Source organism: Aulostomus chinensis, chromosome 1 (assembly GCF_037954235.1).
Source record: "Aulostomus chinensis isolate RoL2024-O1b breed Wild chromosome 1, RoL_Achi_v1.0, whole genome shotgun sequence".
NCBI lineage: Eukaryota > Metazoa > Chordata > Actinopteri > Syngnathiformes > Aulostomidae > Aulostomus > Aulostomus chinensis.
The window spans coordinates 40,779,655-40,800,490 of NC_141320.1; the positions used below are offsets into that span (position 1 = coordinate 40,779,655).

The following is a 20,836-nucleotide window of genomic DNA, read 5'->3' on the forward strand; positions in this document are numbered from 1 at the left end:
GTATCTGGTGGCTTCTGGGTGACAGGTTGATGGTTGTCTCTGCTGGTTCTAGGGACTGGAACCATTTGGCTCCACCCTGACAAGCCACCTCACAAATGGCCAGGAACTCTTTTCAACCTGTGTTTGACCCCAATCTGCATTTCCCTCCCCAGTGAATGTGAAGAGATGTGTAAATACCTGACAGTTTCTCAGAACAACAGAGAACTTAGCCTCTTTTCTGGTCACTGCTCCACTGGACGATCATCTCAACCACTAACACAACCACAACCAACCAACCAACCACAACCACCCAACCACACTAACGACTCCATCACTCCTTCAAAAAGAGGATCATTCAACAACAGAGAACAGCTCTGTGGTAGAATTCCATCACCAGGCAACTAAGCAAGAGGCAGAATCGTCTTCAAATGCATAAGAAGGTCCTCAGTAAAGCCAGAGCCGCCTCAGTAAACACAGAAACTGCAGTTAAACCAGATATTTCTTTAGACCACTTTTATCAAATTAACAAGGGTCTTCTCCCTGTTCCTGCGTGGGTTCTCTGTGGGACTCCAGCTTCTTCCCACAGTCCAACAACATGCAATTGGGGACTAGGCTAAATTAATACTCTAAATTGACTGTAGGTGTGAATGGTTGTCTGTCTCTATGTGTTGGCCCTGCTATGGACTGGCAACCTGTCCAGGGTGAACCCCCCCTCTTGCCTGTAGACGCTGGGATAGGCTCCACCTCCCCACGACCCTTAACAGGAATAAGCGGAAGACAATGGCTGGATGGATGGATGGGCCTTCAACCTGTGTCTCGCTCTTTTGTTTTACTTCAAAGCCATGGCATGGCAAGGTGGTTTCTCCCCAGGAGGGGTTCTCAGGTGTCTTTTAAGACTTGCCTGAACTGAGAATTTTTTGCCACAAACTGAGCAGGAGAATTGTTTCTCCCCGGTGTGTGTTCTCATGTGTGTATTCAGATGTCCCTTAAGTGAGAATCTTTTGCCACACACTGAGCAGGGAAATGGTTTCTCCCCAGTGTGTGTTCTCATGTGTTTTTTCAGCTGTCCCTTTTATGAAAACCTTTTTCCACAAACTGCGCAGGGAAACGGTTTGTCCCCTGTGTGTGTTCTCATGTGTGTATTCAGATGTCCCTTAAGTGAGAATCTTTTTCCACACACTGAGCAGGGAAATGGTTTCTCTCCAGTGTGTGTTCTCATGTGTGTTTTCAGATATCCCTTTTCTGCAAACCTTTTGCCACAAACTGAACAGGAGAATGGTTTCTCCCCAGTGTGTGATCTCATGTGTTTATCCAAACTCCTTCTGTAACTAAAACCTTTGCTGCATGTTGAGCACCTAAAGGGACGCTCATCCTCACTGACTTCTGTCTGAGGTTCAGAAGGACCAAAAGTCACATTCCTGATTATTTCTGATTCTCTTCCAGTTTTTACTTTTTCATCTTTTGAACTGCAATGAGTCACTTCCTGTCCTGGGCTCAGTTTGTGAAGCAAATTCCTCCTTGAGCCAAAGGGTTCCTTGTGCTCAGAGGTGGCCGTGTTATCAGGTCTGACCCAATCATCCTCACTGACTTCAGTCTCAGCTTCAGAAGAGTCTGACATCTGGTCTTCAGTCTGGGGTTGTACAAGTGGATCTGGATCTACCTTGCTGGCTGGTTCTGGTTCTGGTCCTCCACTCTCTTCTTCATCAGCTTCTGTTTTCAGAGGATGAATTGGGCTGCCGCTCAGAGACTCTTCCTTCAAGTTCTCCTCAGTTAGACTCTGATGAAGCTGTGGGAACTGAGGTTTCTCTTCGTTCCCTTCACTCTTCACAGGAACCAGAGTGAAGGGGAACGTGGTGATATCAGCCTCCTGCTGCCCTTGAAGCTGCCCTCCCTCCTCACTGGTCCAGAGCTCCTCCCACTCCTCTTTAATGTGGGGGGGCTCTGGGTCCTGCAGCTCAGGGGGAACCTCTTCTTTAATCACCAGCAGCTGCTCCACATCTGCAGGACACAAACAGCAACATCAGAAATCTCTTCATTTGACTCTGAAACAGTGGAGCAACAGACAGAAACAGAAATCAACTCAATGAAAAGAGACGTCCTGCTACTGACGACCAGTCAGCAAACTGGGAACAGAAACGCTGGCTTCAGATGCTTGGATCAACGTTGTGTCACCAAGGTCAAAGGTCAAAGGTCCCCTCTGCTGAATGGTTTTGTCCATTCATGATCACATCTGCTAGTCAGAATGTTCATTTCTAGAATGAGACCCTGTAGGAGAATGAGAGTTCAGTCCCTAGAACCAGAGGGAACCTGTACCGATGCTAAACATGTCAGCCCACCTGCACTCACAGCCAGGGAGGTGCTGGCCACTGGGAGAAGTGGAATGATTCCCTAATGGCCGGTCCAGCCCAGGCCAGCCGGTGGGCCTGGGGTCCTCTGTCTGCCCTGTCTTTCTGTCTCTCTGTGGGCTGCCTCAGGGGTTGCTGCTCCTCTACTTTCCTGTGGGTCCTGGCATGGGTTTGGCCTGTGGTTGTTTCCTGGGGGGGTTCCTGGGGCTCCCTGTGTCCTGGGGGTTTGGTCCTGACCTGCCTGCTATCCTGGGCTGGGGCGTGTTGTTCTGGTCCCCCACATCAGCTACAGCCAGCTACCCACAGCATTCAAGACAAACCGTGTCCACACACACACACACACACACACACACACACACACACACACACACACACAGTGCACAACTGATCCCTAATCACACACTCAGGCATTTATTTTTAAATTATATTAAAATAAATGGTAAACCTGCAGTGGAAATTCTGCAACCAAAGTTTCTTTTTTTTCTGTTGTTACTGTTTGTTTGTTTTTCTCCAATTGTTGCCCCCCCCCCCTTGTCCTCCCTGTCCTGTCCCTGCTCTCTCTTCCTGTCCTCTCCTGAGCCTCAGTCCGGTAGCTTCATCAATGAACCAACACCATTCCTAATAAAGTTCAACACAGAAGGTGATAGGAGGAGTTTATCAGGTTCCTCCTTAGCAGAGTAGAACTGCTTCAGTCCAACCAGGCACCAGGAACATGGATGCTGCTGCTGAACAGGACAGGGTAAAAACTACAAAAGAAGGCTGGACAACGATCCACAGAAAAACTAGTTTACCCTTTGATTTTGACCTTTGAATTTTTACATTTTACCTTTCAGACGTTCACACACAACCCGGAAATGGCTTTTTACACCTAAAATCCCCTACAATGCTCTCTGAGGGCCTCTGCAGCTCCACTTCCTGGCTGAATTCGGGGCCCAGCAGGTCCCTGCGGGGACTCACCTGCTCTGTCCAGCCTGACTCGGGGCTTCAGCACGGCATCGAGCAGCAACCTCTGCCGGCGGTTCTCCCGCTCGTACTCCGCCACGGTTTCCTCCAGCAGAGCCCCGATCTGCTCCGCGGCCGCCGCCAGCCGCTCGGTGAGCAGCGCTCTCAGCACCGGGACTCCAGCCGCTGAGTCTCCTTCTCCCAGCTGCAGCAGGAAGTCTTCAGCGGCGGCGAGGATCCGCTCCTGGACCGACACCCGCAGCAGCTGCGCGGCGCACATGTTGAGGTTCTACCGGCGCCACTCAGCCTTCAGGAGACAAAGACCGAGGCCGGGGGTTCACAGACTTCTCCTTCTTTCCTCGTTGTGTTCAAAGCTTCCCGCGTCTTCTTCTCGTTTTGTGAAGTGCGTATTGATGACGTATGTGGTGACGTCCGAAGCCTCTCCAGCCGGCAGTGACCACGTGACTGATTCAGGACCTGCTTCTCCGGCTTGGCGTGAGATTCTAAATGTAAAGCAGTGAAACGCCGTGGTTTCCTCCCTCCTCGTCCAAAAGCGTTCGCTATTTGATCAAAGGAAGGAGAAACAAGTGACTCCATGTTGTGGAGGCTGAACTCAGAGTTGAGAGAACTTTCATTCTGATCTGAGAGCAGCAACAAAGCCACTGAGAAAAACTGAACCACTGTCAGAGTCGGCACAGCATCAGAAGTCAGGCTGTGTTCACACTGGGAGAAACCATCGGACAGAAACCTCCCTCAGTCACACTGAAGGAACCTGAACTGACTGCTGCAGCTGGGACACACTCACACACACACACACACACACACACACACACACACACACACTCACACACACACACACACACACTCACACACACACACTCACACTCACACACACTCACACACACACACACTCACACACACACACACACACACACACAGCAGGAAACATGAACAGACAGATAAAAGCACAGCACTTCCTCTTATTCCTGTTAAGGGTCATGGGGGTGGAGCCTATCCCAGCGTCTACAGGTGAGAGGCGGGGTTCACCCTGGACAGGTCACCAGTCCATCACAGGACCAACACATAGAGACAGACAACCATTCACACTCACAGTCACACCTACGGTCAATTTAGAGTATCAATCAGCCTCATCCCCTCTTGATGTCTTTGGACTGTGGGAGGAAGCTGGAGTACCAGAGAGAACCCACACAGGAACAGGGAGAACATGGAGACTCACACAGAAAGATCCTGTGCTGGAGCTGGGACTGGAACCCTGAACCTTCTTGCTGTGAGGTATTTTTATCTCACAAGTGGAAAAATGTAGAATCTTCATGTCATTACATGTCGTTCTCCATTGGGTCACTAGGGGGCAGCACCTACCTGCATCACCAATATGAGCCTTCAGTCTGTCAGGGGGTAGAATTCAGTCACCACCAATGACATCAGAGTCAGAGTTTAGACATCAAAGACAGACATTAAAGCCTCTCTGATAAAACAAAAATATACTGCAATATTTTTTCCAAAGTGAGACCCTCTTTATTCTCTAGTTTAATCTGCTGCAATAATAATGAGCATCTTTGTCAGTCTACTGATGAATGTCAGATATCTTTGATGACCAAACCTGGACGTTTGTCTCAGTTTGACTGGAAGTCTCATTCATTCATTTCTCCTCCATGATTTCCTGCAATGATTTCCTGGTTCTGCTCCATTCAGGTTCAGAGAGCTGAGATTAAAATCACTCAGGAATAAAAGAGGAGACACCAACAAGTCAGCATGGAAGAGGAGCAGCTTTTCAAACTGGTCACCCTGGCTGCTGGTCTGGGCCTCCCTTTGCCTCTGTGCTCCTTGAACCAGTGAAGGTCCTGGTCCAGTCTTCTCCACTGAGTCCTTGTCAACAGGGAGCACCTCCCCACCAGAGAGGTGCAGGGCAAAGGAAAGGAAAACTCCAACCAGAATGAACGCTGCACTAAAAACTGCCCTCCATTTCTTGAGGGGAACGTTGGGTCTTCCTCAGGCAAACAGCAGTCAGCAGTGGCTCAACATCTGAACTGAGCCCAGACCAGGTCAGCTGATCATTCACCAGCTCAGCCCCTCCCACTCATGACGAAGACCTTGAAAACCCCAACATCACCTCCTCCACCTCAGTCTGGCGTGTGTGGATGGAGGGCTGTGATGTCAGCAGCGATGACATCACTGACACAAACACACTGATCTCTGACTGGTTTGGTCTGAGTGGGATTCAGTGACATCACACAACCTGCACCAGATGAAGGGGCGGGGCATCCAGGAGCTGTGACATCACTGGTGACTCTTGTTGGGCCGCCTTCTTGGCCAAAGTGGAGGAGAACAGGACCCAAATACAGACGGGGGAGAGGAGCGTTCAACAAAAGGAGGCTTGAATGATGAAAAGACAAAGAACAACAAAGGAACTCAAAGCACCAACAGAGGAGAAAAGACAAAGTAGCAAACAAAAGCCAAACTTCCACTGGAAACTTGGAGGAGCTGGAACAGGAGGGAGAGAACATGAGGCTGAGAACCCTGGAGAATGAGAGGTGGACAAATCCACCAGCGCAGCATCAGGAGAGCAAAGAAACCAGAAGGAGCTTTGAGGAGCTGCTGACATGCAGCCAGGGAGCGTCTGCCTGAGATGGGAGGAGCTGCTCATCCACCCAGATGGAGAAGCAGCCATCTTGCTCTTCTGACGCCGACCGGCAGAAGGAACAGAGGAGGTGAGGGGCCTCACGTTGTCATGGCAACATGGAAACATTCCACTCTGTCAGTGGTGCCTCCATCAGACGCACTTTGTCTTTGTGAAGATCAAAGTGAAAGGAAATAATAAAATAAAACAATGAAGGCTGCATGAACTGAGTGACACACTTGAGGATGACATCAGTGAAATGTGTGATGTCACACTGCAGAGTCGTGAGGTCACCACCAGAGAACAAATGAGTGATGAGATGCTGATTATTGACTCTCTACTTTAAATGATCTCACTCTCTTCCAGCTTGAAGAAGTCTGAGGATGAATGAAGTCAAGAACTGGAAAAATGGAGAACGTTCACGTCATTACATGTTGTTCTCCATTGGGTCACTAGGGGGCAGCACCTACCTGCAACTCCTGGGAGCCCTCAGTCTCATCTCATTTTCAGGCTCCAACTAAAATGAAGCTTCAACTCTTCTGAATCCTCTCCACCTGTCAGATCTGTTTGAAACTTCCAGGTTTGATCAACATCCCAGTCTGAACACATCTACAGGTCAGTAGTGACCACAGCGCCACCTACTGGCAGCAGGAAATGACAGATTTGACACTGAGATGTCCTCATGTAGCCTGTTCATGGTGTCCTGCTCAGATGTGGTCAGACCCACCCTGAGAGTTTGGGGAGAACCCTTGAAGCCTGGGACTTCAGGTCAACGCTGAGACCACGGCGTGATGGAGAGTTCTGATGATTCATCAGCACAATCAGACTCTGAGAACTCCTCCCTCCCTGGTTGATCTGAGTCAAAGTTCCCATGTCTGATCAACTTCCTGTCCTGATGACATCACTACTGCAGGTGACCAGTTAGCATTGCTCCGTTTGATGAAGCTGCGTTCAGGGAATGAGGAAGTTTCCCTTTGTGTCACTGCTTCTCTCCTAATCTGATCTCTGATCAGTTCACCAAGAAGAGTCTGGGGTCAGGGGCTTGATGAGTAGAGCTGTTTAGTCAGGAGGAGGCTGCTCTGATTGGTTCCTGACACTGAAACAAGACCTTCATATATTCATGATGACATCACCAATAGGAGCCTTCAGTCTGTCAGGGGGTAGAATTCAGTCAGCACCAATGACATCAGAGTCAGAGTTCAGACATCAAAGTATATTGGAAAATATACTGCAGTATAATAAATATGAGATTTCCATGTATGGGAACCTCACTCTCAAAAGTAAAAAGTATTCTTTGTGCCGGTCCAGGCCAAGATGGTGGTGTATGTGAGCTGAAGGAGGAGGGTGGGTTCTGTTCCTGTGTGTGGAACTCATCAGATCCAGGATCCAGGATCCAGCTGGACTTCAACTTTCATCAAATATCAGGAGATTTGGACTCATTTAGAAATGTGTGGTGCCACCAGAGAGTCCTGAGTCCTGTGGAAGACGACAAGCTGTCGTTGGTGAACCTGCTGAAGATAAAATGTGTGTGTGTGTGTGTGTGTGTGTGTGTGTGTGTGTACATATGTTCATGTCTGTGTAGGTCCATGTGTGTATCGTTCAGCATGAGTGTCTATAAACTGATCTTTTGATTGAAAGGAAGGGTGATTTTGTTGAGAATGTGATCATTCAAAGTAAACAGTGAAATGCTTTAATATATAAGAGCAGCAAATAAAACTGATTTTAAAAAATTAAAAATCTCTCTCTCTCTCACACCATTGGTCAAGGCAGACACAAAGATCATGAGAATCTGGATCTTGTGTTTGGCTTCAGTGAAACCAAACCAGATGAACCAACAGGTGTTCATTCTGGTGGTTTTTCAAACTTTCCAAAGCTGCTTTTATTTTGGCTGTTGAAACTTAGGAACGGTGAGTTCTCTCTTCTTCTTATCTTTAGTTCTGAAACCGTCTGTTGTCACGGTCCAGCAGCGATGCCTCTCGGTTGCTGTGGTTACTGAGCTCAGAGAGAAATGAGCGACCGAAGACGAGTTTCCTCCAAAAGTCTCCTCAGCAGAGTCGTGTGAGGACGAGCAGCAGAAGTCTCAGCCTCCTGTCCCCTTTTAGAGCTGATCAGTCTCTCTCTGCAGGGTCCAGTCGTCCCTCCCTGCTGCTGCTGCTGGTTTTTCTTGAAGTTCATTGAAAATCCAAGCAGAAGCAAAGTTGATGTGAGTGACATCATCAGAGAGAAGCTGCTAATCTGATGAAGGACCACAATCAGGATGAAGAATTGGGGATGAAGATCACAACGTCATCAGCAGAAAATCTGAATCCTAGTTCTTCTAGTTCTAGTTCTTCTCATCAAGCCTGTGTGTGTGTGTGAGTGTGTGTGTGTGTGTGTGTGTGTGTGTGTCAGCAGCTCCCAGCTGCAGCAGTCAGTTCAGTTTCACTTCAGTGTGACTGAGGGAGGTTTTTGTACGATGGTTTTTCACAGTGTGAACACCCCCTGACTGTTGATGCTGTGAAGACTCTGACAGTGATAAACGGCTGCATCTTCAGCCTGAACTCCACTGATGGTCAGAGTGAAGCCAGAGTTTGATCCACTGCCTGAAAAACGAGCTGGAATCCCTGATGCTCTCGAGGTGGCCCAGTAAATGAGAAGTTTAGGAGGTTCTCCTTCTCTCTGCTGGTACCAGGATAAACGGTTCCCACTATAAACATCCTGACTGGTTGAATATGGGAGGGAGACGGAGGCTCCTGGAGCAGATCTCACTGCTGCAGGCTGAGTCACGGTGACCTGACCTCTGGACTCTGAGGAGACACACACACAACCATCAAGCAGCTTCATCTCAGAGGACCCATGTTGTCTATCTGTTCAAGGACTCAATCTGCTACAAGTCCATTCTACCAGCAGCTGAATCAGGGAGATTGGAATGTGTGGGGTTTCTTTGTTCTTCATCTTCATGACTGAACAGAGAAGCTTTAGTTGATGGCAGTTGATGTGACGTTTTCCTCTGTAAACGTTGCCATCAGAATGTTTGCTGCTCCATTTTGATTGTTGCTCTCCAGCTTCAGCTCAATAAAAACCTCTTCATCACATCAGTCCCATGTGGAGCTGCGTTGTTCCAACAACACTGAGCTCTCAGCTCATAGCAGTTCTACAATAAAGGTTCCAACGCAACGTTCCATTGATCCATGAACAAAGCAGGCAGTGAGACCATGATGATGTCACATCTGTCCACTGTCCAGATGTCAGAGCTGAAAATGATAGGATGCCATGTTCCCTTCAACAACAGTCCAGCAGAAAGCCACCATGAAGACCTGAGGAGGAGCAAGGCAGCTCACCACAGTCAGGAACTCCCAGTCACCTCAACAAGATTTCTGTCCACTCACGTTCAACCAGACCAGCAGACCACCTGCATCCCCACTGCCTCACCACCAGAGGGCAGTAGAATATCAAATCTAGAGGTTTGGTCCATTGTGTCACGATGACATCAAAGACAAAATTCTGAAATCAAAGAGTAAAAAAATTCTGGGTTCAAAGAATTCTGAAGTCAAGTTTTGGAAGTCGATCATGAACATGAACCTCCAAGTCTGAAGTTTAAACTGGTAACTGTGGTTTGACTGGTTTGTTGTTTAAGTTACCAGGTTTGTAACAACTTTCCCATTCAAGGCCTTGAATTTCAGGGGAATCCTTGAACCAAGTCATGTCCAAATAAGGGCATTTCTGGTTCCTTGAAGCTGCCTTCGATGCTCAGCCACAGGTAAATCCCTCCTCCTAGTAACAGGACAAAGTAAACATTGTCCCCATGGTAACAGCCTCTCCTCACTGGTCACTACACAGTAGGAACATTCCTAAAACATGGCTGCAGCTGATTTATGCTCATTGTTCACGGGGAAAGGAAAGTTTGTTTGAAGGTGAAAAGAACATTTAGATTATTTTTGATGGTAAAACCAGATTTTACCAGGAGTTTCTCCATTAAAACAGAAATGTTTGAGTTTCAGCTGATTTGACTTCCTCAACAACATTGGATTCCATTCTTCTTTCACTCACAAACCAAAAGCTTGAGACCAAATGAGGGCTGGACTGTAAACTGACTGGCCTCTGGCTCGCGCTAAGGAAGTTAGCATGTTTGTGTTCACCACCCCTTCCTAATAAGATGTTTGGAGTGTGCAGTCAACGCTGGTCTGATCTGTTCAGATTAGCCACACCCTCATTGGGACTCAGTAAAGTGAGACAGGAAGGTTCCACTTCTAATGGAACATTTGAACGTTTGGAAGGAAGCAAGAGAGCAAACTGGCTTGCAGTGTGGTTCTGGTTCCAGTGACGTGTTCCTGGTCCTCCACCATCAATCCTCTCTAGTTCAGCTCCAACCCACCACAGAGCTCCAGGCCCCTGGAAGACTTCTCTACTTTCCTCTGAACCTCCAGCTGAAACCCAGTTTGCAGTGCTGTTTGTTCCATGCAACTTACCTGACACAAACATCAGCAACACTGCACTGTCATGTCAAAGGTTGGTTTCTATTTAATCACTGAGCAAACGGAGAGCAAACCAAACCCTCCAGGACGCTGCCTCCCAAAAACAATTCCCTGTGAATCATTCCATGACCTGGAAAACCACATCTGTCATGAACAGATTGGAATGTCCTGTGAGCAAAGAGTTCTGTGGAGGAAGAACCAGACGAGGCTTCCAAGACAGACGACGGAACACAAACATGCAGTCCACCCAGGCAACATGGACTCTGAGCAGTTGGTGCAGGGCTGCCACGTTTCATTCACTAGCAAACATTCTATGATACCCAGCAGACTACAAACTACTGGGGTGTCACCATTGACTCTACTTGAAACAACTGGACTCACATCCAGTTTGAAGGTTTCTGACTTGGATCAACTTCATATTTTTATGTAACGGCCTCAAGAACTGGAAAAATGTAGAACGTTCATGTCATTACATGTTGTTCTCCATTGGGTCACTAGGGGGCAGCACCTACCTGCAACTCCTGGGAGCCCTCAGTCTCACCTCATTTTCAGGCTCCAACTAAAATGAAGCTTCAACTCTTCTGAATCCTCTCCACCTGTCAGATCTGTTTGAAACTTCCAGGTTTGATCAACATCCCAGTCTGAACACATCTACAGGTCAGTAGTGACCACAGCGCCACCTACTGGCAACAGGAAATGACAGATTTGACACTGAGATGTCCTCATGTAGCCTGTTCATGGTGTCCTGCTCAGATGTGGTCAGACCCACCCTGAGAGTTTGGGGAGAACCCTTGAAGCCTGGGACTTCAGGTCAAACGCTGAGACCACGGCGTGATGGAGAGTTCTGATGATTCATCAGCACAATCAGACTCTGAGAACTCCTCCCTCCCTGGCTGATCTGAGTCAAAGTTCCCATGTCTGATCAACTTCCTGTCCTGATGACATCACTACTGCAGGTGAACAGTTAACATTGCTCTGTTTGATGAAGCTGCATTCAGGGAATGAGGAAGTTTCCCTTTGTGTCACTGCTTCTCTACTAATCTGATCTCTGATCAGTTCACAAAGAAGAGTCTGGGGTCAGGGGCTTGATGAGTAGAGTTGTTTAGTCAGGAGGAGGCTGCTCTGATTGGTTCCTGACACTGAAACAAGACCTTCATATATTTATGATGACATCACCAATAGGAGCCTTCAGTCTGTCAGGGGGTAGAATTCAGTCAGCACCAATGACATCAGAGTCAGAGTTCAGACATCAAAGACAGACATTAAAGTCTCTCCTATAAAACAAGTAAATAGTGGAATATATTGGAAATGACTGCAATACAGTATATAAATATTCTAGTTCCATACATGGGAACCTGGTTCTTCTGCTCTTTAACATCCTCCAATAGGAATGGACCGTCTATGACAAAGTATCAATAAATCTATCAAGGAGGAAGAAGAATTCTGATCAAAGAATTGAAGTCAATCTGGAGATCAGTTGATCTCTGGAAGGAGGAGGAGGAGGCATCCTGTGCTTTTATCTCTCTGTTCATGTTTCCTGCTGTGTGTGTGAGTGTGTGTGTGTGTGTGTGTGTGTGTGTGTGTGTGTGTGTGTGTGTGTGTGTCCCAGCTGCAGCAGTCAGTTCAGGTTCCTTCAGTGTGACTGAGGGAGGTTTCTGTCCGATGGTTTCTCCCAGTGTGAACACAGCTTGACTGCTGATGCTGTGCCGACTCTGACAGTGGTTCAGTTTTTCTCAGTGGCTTTGTTGCTGCTCTCAGATCAGAATGAAAGTTCTCTCAACTCTGAGTTCAGCCTCCACAACATGGAGTCACTTGTTTCTCCTTCCTTTGATCAAATAGCGAACGCTTTTGGACGAGGAGGGAGGAAACCACGGCGTTTCACTGCTTTACATTTAGAATCTCACGCCAAGCCGGAGAAGGAGGTCCTGAATCAGTCACGTGGTCACTGCCGGCTGGCGAGGCTTCGGACGTCACTACATACGTCATCAATACGCGCTTCACAGAACGAGACGAAGACGCGGGACGTTTCAAACAACAAGGAAAGAAGGAGAAGTCCGTGAAGCCCCGGCCTCAGTCTTTGTCTCCTGAAGGCTGAGTGGCGCCGGTAGAACCTCAACATGTGCGCCGCGCAGCTGCTGCGGGTGTCGGTCCAGGAGCGGATCCTCGCCGCCGCTGAAGACTTCCTGCTGCAGCTGGGAGAAGGAGACTCAGCGGCTGGAGTACCGGTGCTGAGAGCGCTGCTCACCGAGCGGCTGGCGGCGGCCGCGGAGCAGATCGTGGCTCTGCTGGAGGAAACCGTGGCGGAGTACGAGCGGGAGAACCGCCGGCAGAGGTTGCTGCTCGATGCCGTGCTGAAGCTCCGAGTCAGGCTGGACAGAGCAGGTGAGTCCCCGCAGGGACCTGCTGGGCCCCGAATTCAGCCTGGAAGTGGAGCTGCAGAGGCCCTCAGAGAGCATTGTAGGGGATTTTAGGTGTAAAAAGCCATTTCCGGGTTGTGTGTGAACGTCTGAAAGGTAAAATGTAAAAATTCAAAGGTCAAAATCAAAGGGTAAACTAGTTTTTCTGTGGATTGTTGTCCAGCCTTCTTTTGTAGTTTTTACCCTGTCCTGTTCAGCAGCAGCATCCATGTTCCTGGTGCTTTGTTGGACTGAAGCAGTTCTACTCTGCTAAGGAGGAACCTGATAAACTCCTCCTATCACCATCTGTGTTGAACTTTATTAGGAATGGTGTTGGTTCATTGATGAAGCTACCGGACTGAGGCTCAGGAGAGGACAGGAAGAGAGAGCAGGGACAGGACAGGGAGGACAAGGGGGGGGGGGGCAACAATTGGAGAAAAACAAACAAACAAAAACAGTAGCAACAATAACAACAGAGATTTATCGAGAGTTCGATCTGAAATTCTACTGGTCACCAAGTGACGAAATATAAAAATAGACCAGAGAGAGAGAGAGAGAGTAGAGCCAGCAGGTATTTATTCTCAGAGTATTACAGTTCTACAACACAGAACAACAGAAGTTAGCGATGTAGAGAAAAAGCCCCCCCTCACATCTTACCAACCTGTCTTTGTAGCCAGAGAGGTATGTATTTTGAGACCAGGTGTGTGTGTGTGTGTGCGTGTGTGTGTGTGCGCGTGCTACGGTTTGTCTTGGATGAGGTGGGTAGCTGACTGTAGCTGATGTGGGGGACCAGAACATCACACCCCCAGTCCAGGACAGCAGGCAGGTCAGGACCAAGCCACCAGGGCACCCAGAAACCCCCTGAACACAGGGAGCCCCAGGAAGCCCCAGGAAGCCCCCCCCCCCACCCCCCAGGCCACAGGCCCAACCCATGCCAGGACCCGCAGGAAAGCATAGGAGCAGCAACCCCCACCCGGAGGCAGCCCACAGAGAGATGGGGCAGAGAGATGACCCTGGGCCCACCAGGCACACCCCCCCCCCCCCCCCCCCCCACAGCAGGAGCTGAGTTCAGGGGGATGGAGCCCCGCCAGCATCGAGGCCCACCCACACCCCACGCCAAGACGGGGCAAACCACAGCCCACTACAACGACCAGGCCCACCGCCCCCAGACAGAGCTACCCCCCAACCTTCTGACCCCAATACCCTCCACCCGTCCCCTGTTCTCCCCTTTCCCCCGGAGCAGGTCAAGCTTCAGGCTATAAGGCAACACCAGCCAGCAACCCCCCCCCCCAAAAAAAAAGGAAAAAAGGACCCCCCACTCACCCAAGAGGCCTATGGCCACCTTCCAGGGTGAGCCGAAGGCACCCACATCCGGGACCGCCACCCCCAGCCAAAAAACAATCCTATCCTCATCTTCCTCCTACAGGGGCTGAGCACTCCATCGATGCAGACGCAGTCCAGGGCACCTCAGACCCTGTAAAACCGCCAGCAAGGGATCCACCACACAACAGCAAGGCCTGCGACCAACCCCAGCCCAACCACCATACTGGGAGGCACCCATCCCAAGAACACCAGTCAGACCCCCAGGCCCGCACTGGTGCAGTTAGCAAAAGGGGCAGCAATGGACTCACTCCCCGCCCCAGCTGCCCCCCCATCCCAACATGGGTGCAGGGTGTGTGTTGTGCGTGGGAGTGTAGATGTGATTGTGTGGATGACTAGAATGTAGTTAAAATTCAGGGAGGCACCCGGGGCATGGCAGCGCCGCCGGTTGCTTGTTTGTGTGCCATTTATTCTTTTTTATATATAAATATTAATATTAATATTGGTCCAGACGTTATGTGTGCCAGAGAGCTAAGTATTTCCTGTGTTGGTGTTTTTTTGTTGTTATTTTTTGATGGCGCCATGAGGATCATGAAGTGAAAGAAACAAAGACCTGACGCATCAGTGGATCTCAGGAATCGTCACTCCAGGGCTGGAACCTGAGGTGTGAGTCACTGTCAATGGTCAATGTTAAGAACACTCCCATTGACAGGCATCAGAAGCATGTTACCATTGAACTGAACCAAGACAAGACCAAGCTGAGGGGACATTCACACTGTGTTGCTAACTCCTGCTAACTGAGTCGTGTGTGACAGGCTGGCCCAGCATGCTGTGCATGTTGGTGTCCTTGTGTCGTTCTTCTGTAGGCTGCTACGGTGCTACCTTGTTAAAAGATGATCCTGTAGACTGGAAATTATATCAGCCCATTAAAAACAACCTTTTTTTCTCCACTGCCCAGTTGGCCTGGGCTGGACCGGCCATTAGGGAATCATTCCACTTCTCCCAGTGGCCAGCACCTCCCTGGCTGTGAGTGTAGGTGGGCTGACATGTTTAGCATCGGTACAGGTTCCCTCTGGTTCTAGGGACTGAACTCTCATTCTCCTACAGGGTCTCATTCTAGAAATGAACATTCTGACTAGCAGATGTGATCATGAATGGACAAAACCATTCAGCAGAGGGGACCTATGACCTTTGACCTGGGTGACACAACGTTGATCCAAGCATCTGAAGCCAGCGTTTCTATTCCCAGTTTGCTGACTGGTCCTCAGTAGCAGGACGTCTCTTTTCATTGAGTTTATTTCTGTTTCTGTCTGTTGCTCCGCTGTTTCAGAGTCAAATGAAGAGATTTCTGATGTTGCTGTTTGTGTCCTGCAGATGTGGAGCAGCTGCTGGTGATTAAAGAAGAGGTTCCCCCTGAGCTGCAGGACCCAGAGCCCCCCCACATTAAAGAGGAGAGGGAGGAGCTCTGGACCAGTGAGGAGGGAGGGCAGCTTCAAGGACAGGAGGAGGCTGATATCACCACGTTCCCCTTCACTCTGTTCCCTGTGAAGAGTGAAGGGGACGAAGAGAAACCTCAGTTCCCACAGCTTCATCAGAGTCTAACTGAGGAGAACTTGAAAGAAGAGTCTCTGAGCAGCAGCCCAATTCATCCTCTGAAAACAGAAGCTGATGGAGAAGAGTGTGGAGGACCAGAACCAGAACCAGCCAGCAAGGTAGATCCAGATCCACTTGTACAACCCCAGACTGAAGACCAGATGTCAGACTCTTCTGAAGCTGAGACTGAAGTGAGTAAGGATGATTGGGTCAGACCTGATAACACGGCCACCTCTAAGCACAAGGAACCCTTTGGCACAAGGAGGAATTTGCTTCAGAATTTGAGCCCAGGACAGGAAGTGACTCATTGCAGTTCAAAAGAACAAAAACTAAAGACTGAAAGAGAATCAGAGATCATCAGGAACGTGACCTTTGGTCCTTCTGAATCTCAGACAGAATTCAGTGAGGATGAGCGTCCCTTTAGGTGCTCAACATGCAGTAAAGATTTTAGATGCAGGAGTGGTTTGGATACACACATGAGAACACACAATGGGGAGAAACCATTCCCATGCTCAGTTTGTGGCAAAAGTTTTTCAGTAAAGGGAAGTCTGAACACACACTTGAGAACACACACTGGGGACAAACCATTCACCTGCTCAGTTTGTGACACAAGATTCTCAAATAAGGCAAATCTAGAATCACACATGAGAAGACACACTGGGGAGAAACCATTCCCCTGCTCAGTTTGTGGCAAAAAATTCTCAGCAAAGGTTTGTCTGAACACACACATGAGAACACACACTGGGGAGAAACCGTTTCCCTGCTCCGTTTGTGGCAAAAGGTTTTCAGAAAAGGGATGTCTGAAGAAACACATGAGAACACACACTGGGGAGAAACCATTCCCCTGCTTTGTTTGTGGCACAAGATTCTCACATAAGGCAAATCTAGAATCACACATGAGAAGACACACTGGGGAGAAACCATTCCCCTGCTCAGTTTGTGGCAAAAAATTCTCAGTTAAGGTTTGTCTGGACAGACACATGAGAACTCACACTGGGGAGAAACCGTTTCCCTGCTCAGTTTGTGGCAGAAGGTTTTCAGAAAAGGGAAGTCTGAAAAGACACATGAGAACACACACTGGGGACAAACCATTCCCCTGCTCAGTTTGTGACACAAGATTGTCAAATAAGGCAAATCTAGAATCACACATGAGAAGACACACTGGGGAGAAACCATTCCCCTGCTCAGTTTGTGGCAAAAAATTCTCAGTTAAGGTTTGTCTGGACAGACACATGAGAACGCACACTGGGGAGAAACCATTTCCTTGCTCAGTTTGCGGCAGAAGGTTTTCAGAAAAGGGAAGTCTGAAAAGACACATGAGAACACACACTGGGGAGAATCCATTCTCCTGCTCAGTTTGTGGCAAACAATTCTCAGTTAAGGGAAGTCTTGAAAGACACATGAGAACCCATACTGGGGAGAAAACACTTTGCCATGCTGTGGCTGTGAAGCATGACAAAAGAGCGAGGTGCAAGTAGGGCTGAATGAACAGCCCCCCACCCTCCAGATACCTGCTGCAACACAACTGCTTTCTCCAGGATTTTAGAGAGGAGGGGAGGTTAGCTATCAGTCCATAGTTGGCTAGAACCTCGGGGTCTAGAGGAGGCTTCTGAAGCTGTGGTTTAATGACAGCTACCTTCAAGGACTGTGGTTCATGTCCTGTTACTACAGACAGAGGAATCAGATTGAATAAAGAGGTGCTCACTGAGGGAAGACTTCCTTAGGCAGCCTAGTAGGAAACAATCTAAGAGACAGGATGAAGGTTTTGATGAGGCCATCATTGAATGAAGTTCTGGACTGTTAATTTGATAAAAGTGGTCTAAAGAAACATCTGGTTCAACAGCAGTTTCTGTGTTGACTGAGTTTACAGGTAAATTAGAATCTCTTGAGGACAGGAGCTGATTAATTTGATCCTAATAGTTCCTATGTTGTCATCAAAGAAGCTCCTAAAGTCGTCTCTGCTGAGAGCTGAAGGAGTCCAGGGTCTAAAGAGTCAGGACTCTGTCAGTTTAGCTCAGTGCTGGAAAGAAACCTGGACTGTTTTCTGTTCCTCTGTTAGTGATGAATAATAGGAGGCTCTTTCTGCCAGGCTAAATGTGATCCATCCTGCTGAGAGGAGCACCACATTCTTTCTGGTTGTTGTTCCTCTGGCTTTAGTTGCCAAGTGTTGAATTCTACCACAGAGCTGTTCTCTGTTGTCAATGTTCTTCTTTTTGAAGGACCGATGGAGCCGTTAGTGTGGTGGTGTTTATTGTACTGCTGTGTTGTGATGTCGAAGTCTACGTCAAGCATTGTGACAGCCGCCAGTCACGAGCTCCAAGTCTCCAGTCTCCAGTATCTCCAATATCTTCAGTCTCAAGTCTCAAGCCTCCAGTTTCTGGTCTCAAGTCTCCAGTCTCCAGTCTCCAGTCTCTTTAACAAACCTCTTTTGTGCACCCTCCTTACCCTCCTCTTCATTTGGGTCTACTTCCATTCACCCTGCCTTCTGCCAAACAAAGGAAATGCGTCACCAAACAAAGGAAAAAGCAAGCTTCTGCAGCAGTGAGCCTGCAGTTTTATCCACCATGAGATCAACCTCCAAATGACTCAACTCAGAACAGGCATCTTTGTTGTTGTCATCCATCCAGTTACTTAACAGTGAACTTAAAGTTAACAGAAGAATAGAAAGTTTATTAAAAGACAAGTTTATGAGGACAGTTAATAAAAAGGTTTAAAGAGAGTATTTTTATAGGGAAAATGCTGGAGTTCCTTGTCCTTTGCTTGGATTTGTTTGCTTTTTTATTGAGTTTGACTTGCTGGAAGAAGACTTGTTGATCCAGGAATGAAGCTGGATTCTTCTGTGCAGAGCATTCATTGAGTTGAAGTGTGGATGTACATTCAATGATCAGTGTTAGGGTTTCCTGTCCTGTGTTCAGCTGTTGCTCATACACACACACACACACACACACACACACACACACACACACACACACACACACACACTGCTGTGTCTGAACACTGAAGCTGAGGAGAGAGACTAATGTGCACCATCCTTCGGGGTTTCTATCTCTTTCCACACACAAATGCAGGCTGGCTCCTGAGTGGTTCACAGCTTTTATGAAGGCGTGTGCTTTGTTGCCATGGAGACCAGAGCTTCAACAGGGTGATGAGTTCTTGAAAGCAGAGTTGGAGTTTGTTTGTGGACTGAACAGTAAACTCCTTTCTTTTGTGGGACTTTTGAATAAAACATTGAAATGAAAATCACTCTCCTTATTGTTTTTGATGCTGCAGTTTTTATGTTTCTGTAGACGTTTGGATTCAAGGATTCAAGGATCTTGATTGTCAAACCACTCACATTTCCATGTTGGTGGTACGAAAATTGAACTCTGGTCCTGGGGTAGCAAGAGATAGCATAATAAAGAGTGGAGAACAGAAATAAGGATTTACAGACAGAAAAGATATTTAAAGAAGGATTTATACTATATCTATCTATCTATCTATCTATCTATCTATCTATCTATCTATCTATCTATCTATCTATATATATATATATAAAGAATGTATATGTACAAGGCAAGAGAGTCTATGTCCAAGTATCAAGTTGAGGGACACTGCACTTAGAGGATGAGGGACCAGTTGTTGCTCTGTGGATGGGAGAGGGTGGAGACTACAGAGCAGGGCTCCAGTTCAGCAGTCTGACAGCTGCAGGGAAGAAACTGTTCCTGAGCCTGGTGGTCCGGCTCCGGATGCTCCTCAACCACCTTCCAGAGGGGAGAGGACGCAGCAGACTGTGGGCGGGATGGGTGGAGTCCTCCATGATGCGGAGGGCCCTCACTTTGCATCGTGAGGTGTAGAGGTCCCAGATGGAGGGAGGACTGCTCCCCACAGTTCTCTGTGCAGCCTTGACCCCCCTCTGCAGAGCCTATCTTTCAGCAGCCGTGTGGCTCCGTGCCACACGGTGATGCAGGTGCACAGGACGCTCTCCACCACACAGCGGTAGAAGTTCCTCAGGACGGAGCTCTCCAGTCCAGCTCTCCACAGCTCCCTGAGGAAGTAGAGACGCTGCTGGGCCTTCCTGACCAGATGGGAGGTGTTGGCACTCCAGGTGAGCTCACTGGATATGTGCACACCCAGGTACCTGGAGCTGGAGACCACTTCCACAGCTGTGCCACTGATGTGCAGGGGGGGAGGGTGCCTGACCCTCTGAAAGTCCACCTCCATCTCCTTAGTCTTCTGGACGCTGATGCAGAGGTTGTCTGCTCTGCTCCACTGCACCAGGTGTTCCACCTCCTCTCTGGATTCAGACTCATCCTTGTTGGTGATGCGTCCTACTAGAGGAGGACTCCAGTGGACTAAAGGGGACTAGAGTTGTTCTACATGTCGGACTTCATCATTGGATGGTTTCAGAGTCTGAAAAAGCACTGAAAAAAACTACAGCAATGTACTGACATCGGTACTTTGTACTTTTGAATACTGAAGTATTTTTGAAAAAAAAAGTTCCTGGTTACTTTAACTTGAGTAAAATTTTGGCCAAGCAACTTTTTGTTGTCGTTGAGTAAGATTTGACTCTGAGTATCAATACTTTGACTCAAGTACTGGAGTTGAGTACTTTTACCACCACTGTTTAAGGAGGACATCATGGGAACAAATATTCACCCTGATCCTTGTCTGAAAGGAGAACCCAGTTCATGGTCGACTTCCAAAACTTGACTTCAAAATACTTTGAATTCAGATGATTTTTTTTACTTTTTGATCTCAGAATTTGGTCTTTGATGTTGCAGTGACAGAATGGACCAAACCTGCTTATCGCCTACAGGAAGACCAAGCAGTCAAGAACTAGTTAAAATATGAAGCTCTGATAACTCAGAAATGTAAAAACCTCATAGCACCACAATGTTTTGAGTCATTAGAGCACTTTTGAATTTTAAGTGAGCAGCACTGAAGAACTTTAACTGAGGTTTATCAGTGTACTTCAATCTTTGAACTTGTCCCAATGCTAAAAGGACTGGAGAGTCAACAGGTTCAACTGTGAGCAGAGCTTTAAACAGACAGAAACAACAGTCATCAGGACAGAATGTGGTAGCACCAGCAGCAGTGGTGAGAGAGTCACATCAATCAAACACAACTGCTAAGTGTCAGCATGAACAAATCCATTCCCACAGGCAGTGGTGACAGCTGCACAGGATCAGT

The 20,836-nt window shown here is 48.1% G+C and overlaps 1 pseudogene; it reads right to left on the reverse strand.

Moving 5' to 3' along the window:
• Positions 1-808: 808 nt before the first annotated feature.
• LOC147271649 (uncharacterized) lies at positions 809-20,336 on the reverse strand (annotated as a pseudogene).
• Positions 20,337-20,836: the final 500 nt, after the last annotated feature.